Raw genomic sequence first — 6106 nt, 5'->3', positions numbered from 1 at the left:
ATGCCGAGAATGAGCTTGTGCCAATCCGTATCCAAACAGGTTGGCGTGTGTGCATTGATTATAGGAAGCTCAACACCACCAAAGGGAAGGATCACTTCCCTTTGCCGTTCATTGATCAAATGCTTGAAAGGTTAGCCGATCATTCTTTTTATTGTTTCCTTGATGGTTATTCTGGATATAATCAGATTGTCATAGCGCCGGATGACCAAGAAAAGACAACTTTCACGTGCCCCTTTGGTACTTTTGCTTATCGTCGCATGCCTTTTGGTTTATGCAATGCTCCGGCCACGTTTCAAAGGTGTATGGTAAGTATCTTTTCAGATTTTGTGGAAAAGATTATTGAGGTATTTATGGATGATTTCAGTGTGTTTGGTGATTCATTTGATGGTTGTTTGGAAAATCTCACAATAATTTTGAAACGATGTGTAGAAACTAACCTTGTGCTTAATTGGGAAAAATGTCACTTTATGGTCAGACAAGGCATAGTTCTAGGGCATATTGTTTCTGAAAGAGGAATTGAAGTGGATAAATCGAAAATAGATCTTGTGCACTACTTACCCTCTCCTACTTCGGTTCGAGAGGTTCGTTCGTTTCTTGGTCATGCAGGATTTTATAGGCGATTTATCAAGGACTTCTCCAAGATCTCAAACCCTCTTTGCCGTCTCCTCCAGAAAGATGTGGCATTTGACTTCAACGAGGAGTGTGAGAAGGCGTTCAATCACCTCAAAGAAATGCTAACTTCGGCCCCTATTATAGTTCCACCGGATTGGAGCCTTCCTTTTGAGCTTATGTGCGATGCTTCCGATTATGCATTAGGAGCTGTTTTGGGGCAAAGGAAGGAAAAGAGGCCGCATGTTATCTATTATGCCTCTCGGACTTTAAATGATGCACAACTGAATTATTCTACCACTGAAAAAGAACTTCTTGCTGTTGTATTTGCTTTAGATAAATTTCGTTCTTATTTGCTTGGTACTAAAGTTATTATTTATACTGACCATGCAGCATTGAAGTATTTGTTCACCAAGAGGGAGGCCAAACCACGACTCATTCGTTGGATGCTTCTTCTCCAAGCGTTCGATATCGAAATCCGGGACAAGAAGGGAAGTGAAAACGTGGTGGCTGACCACTTGAGCCGTATGGTGCATGAGGAGGATGTCGTGCCTATCATAGAGACATTCCCAGATGAGCAACTGATGTCCGTCAAGGTAAGTGAACCGTGGTATGCTGATTTGGTGAATTATTTGGTGTCTAAACATGTTCCTAGTGAATTACTTAAACACCAATGTGATAAATTGAAGAAAGAGGCACAGTTTTATGTGTGGGATGACCCGTATTTATGGAAATATTGCCCTGACCAAGTTATACGTAGGTGTGTGCACGATTCTGAGTTTAATGCTATTCTAACCTTTTGTCACACTTATGCTTGTGGAGGACACTTTGGCACTCAAAGAACAGCACTTAAGGTGTTAGAATGTGGTTTCTATTGGCCTACCATCTTTAGGGATGTTAGAACATTTTGCATGTCTTGTGATAGATGCCAAAGAACAGGCAATATTGGTCCTAAACAGCAAATGCCGCAAACCCCCATTTTTAGTGTTGAAATCTTTGATGTTTGGGGTATTGATTTTATGGGTCCCTTTCCTTCATCACATGGGTTTCTTTATATATTGCTTGCTGTGGACTATGTGTCGAAATGGGTGGAAGCAAAAGCCACCCGAACTAATGATTCTCGAGTGGTTGCAGATTTTGTGAAAACTAACATTTTTGCAAGGTTTGGAATGCCACGAGTGCTAATCAGTGATGGAGGTTCCCATTTTTGTAATCGAACCATCGAGGCGTTGCTCAAGAAATACAATGTCACACATAAGGTGGCCACACCTTATCATCCTCAAACGAGCGGGCAAGCCGAGGTTTCGAATAGGGAAATCAACCAGATTCTTGAGAAGACCGTGGGGCCTACAAGGAAGGATTGGAGTTTGCGCTTAAACGATGCATTGTGGGTGTATCACACTGCCTACAAAACCCCCATTGGGATGTCACCTTTTCGGCTCATCTATGGGAAACCATGCCATCTTCCCGTCGAATTAGAGCATCGTGCACATTGGGCCGTCAAAACATTCAATATGGACCTTGATGCCGCAGGTTTACATAGGAAGCTTCAATTGTGTGAGCTTGATGAAATCCGAAATGAAGCATATGAGAATGCCCGGATTTACAAAGAGAAAACGAAGGCATTCCATGACAAGATGATTCGTGCCAAGACGTTCTCTATTGGGCAGAAAGTGTTGTTGTTCAATTCTCGCCTTCGGTTGTTTCCGGGTAAGTTGCGTTCCAAATGGGTTGGTCCTTTTATTGTCACTAATGTTTTCCCTCATGGTGCAGTACAAATCAAAAGTTCAAGGACGCAGCAAGAATTCAAAGTGAATGGGCATCGATTGAAGCCCTATTACGAGACGTTTGAGGAGCATGTCGTGGAGGAGGTACCCCTCCATGCCGTGGAACCTAGTCAAGCTTAAACGGAGGTACCGTCCGGCTGCAAGACGTAAAAGAAAGCGCTACTTGGGAGGCAACCCATGCATTCAACAAAGGAAGACTTAGAAAGCACTCCAATTCCAGATTCCTAAAAACTCTTCTCTTTGTTGCTATTTCGTTTCTGCCTTGTTAGGTTGTTTAGTTGTTATTGTTTGTTTGTTTATTAATTATGAGAGTCTATGATTGTAACATTGAGAAAATGTTTGATTTATTGATAGGCACTGCTAAACAAAGAAAGATGGAGCCTTCACAAAGGGCGTTTACTTGAAGCCCCACTACGAGGCGTCGAAGCAGAAGGCATAGAAGCGGGAGGCATAGGGGCAGAAGGCATCGGAGCTAGAGCATTCCAGGCCTCAATACTTGGCCAAACGCTGGATGACCCAGGAAAAAGGTGCCTCTGGAGATAAGCCGCAAGCCTTTGACGGTCACTTTGAATTCGACCTTCGGATTCTTGCAACTCATCAAGCTTCCTCTTCATGCCCGACGAATAGTTGTTTGCAAGCACGTGCAAACTTCTATTCTCATACTTCAGCTGCTTGATCTCTTGCTTGAGACTTTCCACCTCTGCCATCAACGATTCAACCTGACGGGAGCGAGCAAGCAGGCGTTGGCCCATGTTGGACACAGAGCTCGCACACTGAACACTAAGAGCGAGGGACTCTTGAACGGCCAACTCATCGGACCGTCCTGACAGCAGCCTACTATCTTTTGGAGTGAGGAGGTTCCTAGCTACTATTATAGCTGTTGTGGCGTCCTGCATCACGGAGTCTTCACCTGAAAGAGGACCGTTAGAAGATAAGAAAGAAGGGCGCCATACGTTACCTTGACGCGGCACGCCCGTTTCACTGCTGAGACTCAATTCTAAGCTAAGGTTCGATGGGTTTGCCATTTTTCAAAAGTGTTCAAAGAGATGGGATGGATGGAGTTAATTCTCAAAGGGCCGGAGTCGATTTTCAAGAATGGGAAATCTTCAGAGTGTGTTTGTTGGCGGTGATCGATACATCTATAAGAAGCCAAGGCGACGCGTCCATCGATTCAAAAAGCCAGAATTTCCGGCGTAATTTTGGCGACGCTTTCTCGGCTTTTCAGAAGACGTGTTCAACTTTGTCAAAAGATTTCTTCTTTTCAGGAAACACGTGAAGGCCATCATCGCAACTACACATCTTTAGCCGACAAGCGCAAAGTCCGGCGACGCTTTCTCTGCTTTTCAGAAAACGCGTGCAGCTTTGTCAAAAGGAGCCGCATCCGCACTACTACGTGTCGTTCAGAAAGCAAAGGGGCGCCTGCTCAGAAATCGAAGGGGCGTCGTTCAGAAATCGAAGAGGCGCCACTATTTCAAAAAGCCGGATTTGCGGGATCAAAACGTTTGTCGACAAAGGTAAAAGAACAGTACCACCACTTGATATTATCTCTATATATGTTGACCTTCGTCTTTTATGGCAAGGCAGACCTGAAGAAAATGCCCAGCTCTCCCTCACCTTTGAGGGCGCACTCCCAACAAAGCCTTTCGAATTACTCAATTTTTTCTTCTTCCCCAAAGATGATACCAGATGCCTGGAGTACAGATGACCCAGGAGGAAGCAGCACAACAAATACATGTGCTGATTCATTCACTGCTTCTTCAAAAGCAAAGGTATCTCATATCATCAAGGTCAAAAGCAAAAGTATCTCATATCATGCTCTTTCCCTGTCTTTTTCTTTGTCCTTGTTCTTACTAGCATGGCAAAGTGAAAGAAGCAATCAGCCGGCACTTGGAGTCAGTCTTCCGAGTTGGAGCCAACTGCCTGGAATCTATTCCTGATTGCTTACCTAGCGTTGCTCTCGAGTAGTCATCTTCAACGGTTGATACACTTCCAGAGAAGGGACCACTTCTGCAAAGGGGAGCGAGTAAGGCAAGTGAAAATGATACATTGAAGCATGTGGAGACAAACATAGGCTGAGTTATCCTCCAACCCTTTTCAATACGAATTGGAAAGATTGAACAAAGAAACAGACCAAAGGGGTATGCTCAGACCTTCGGGGAAGACCAAAAGAATCCTGCTGCCCAGTTCAAGAGTAGCACAAAGGAAAATCAATGATGGGCGGAAACCAGTTCAAGAGTAAGCCTGTGGAGTCACTATGATCAAAGCCTCAATGCAATTACCAAGGAGAAGAGGGAATTTACACTCCATAACCAGATTTGCGTCCCTAAACTCTTCTCTTTGTTAATTACATTCTGCCATGTTTAGTATGTTTAAATTGCTTTTTATGTGTTTACTTATGTTTTGTGTGAATCTATGCTTAAAACATTGAGGACAATGTTTGATTTAAGTGTGGGGGGGGTAACTAAGTATATTTAATGCAAATTCGTGGGATTTTATCACCCATAACTTCAAATGTTGTTCCTTGCTGTTTTAAGGTGTTTTTTTAAGTTGTTTTAGAGTGTTTTAATATGTTTTGTTTTTATAACTCCGAAAATCACATAAAAATTTGAAAAACATGTTTTAAAAAGCCTAAAAAGAGTGTTTTGAGTCATTTTTGTGTGTTTGTGTCTTAGGGTACCTTCCAACACAATGATAAGGATTTGGTTTGTAATTGCATGACGGTTAAAAAGAGTTATAAACATAGAGAAAAGTTTGATTTACTCTTGGTATATGCTTGGATATGGTTATAATGTATGACTTCACATGCAATCATAAAAAATAAAATAAAAAATAAAAAAAAAATTCGTTTTTGTAACATGCTTGAAGGAAGGAACTCAAACAAACGCTACAACCCTGTGAGACTCGAGCCATTACCTTCTTTGGAGAGTTATTTTCTGTGATTCTTTGTTTTCTAAAGTTGTTGCATGATCTCATTATTCCTTGCTTGGTTGCTACTTAGAATGCAATTGTATCATGATAGAACTAAATGCTAGAACTTATATCTGTTTCATTCAAAGCATGACATTGATTTGTATAACATATATCAAGATGAAGTTGTGTAGTGCCACCATAGCCAAATAGCCTTACTTCCCATATTTCGTATATATTAGTTTTAACCCCGTTGAGCCTCGTTTAGCCTATTTTCTTTGCTAACCGCATCACCCCTTACCTAGCCTAGAGTAGGACTTTCCTATACCCTTGTTCTTAAAGTATAGTGAGCATGACTTAAATGAATTCCTTTTGAGTTACATTATGCAAGAAAATGAGTGTGGGGGAGTAAAAGTTGTTCTTCCGTTTATATGTATATTTTGAGATTCAAAACAAAAAAAAAAAAAAAAAAGAGCTTGAAAAAAAATGAAAGAATGAGTGATTGAAGAAAGGGTTCAAAACACCAATTCTGGCCCTAAATTGTCTAAATTCTCCCTTTTTGTTCAAAAGTTGAGTTTTTCATTCAAAAGTGAATTCTAAGTTGATTCAATTGCCTTGCTCAATATTTCTTTAAGAACCTTTGTTTTCCTATCCCTTCTTTGTTATCCACATACCCCAAGCCCCGTTACAACCCTTGACTTCTATCTTGAGTGTTATGTATTTCAATTGCGGAGTTTGAACTTGGTATAAGCATATGGTGTCACTGGTTCTCGCATCTAAGTAGTAGCATTCCATTCATGAGA

Source organism: Pyrus communis, chromosome 9, assembly GCF_963583255.1.
Source record: "Pyrus communis chromosome 9, drPyrComm1.1, whole genome shotgun sequence".
NCBI classification, from domain to species: Eukaryota; Viridiplantae; Streptophyta; class Magnoliopsida; order Rosales; family Rosaceae; genus Pyrus; species Pyrus communis.
This window is presented reverse-complemented; position numbering follows the sequence as displayed.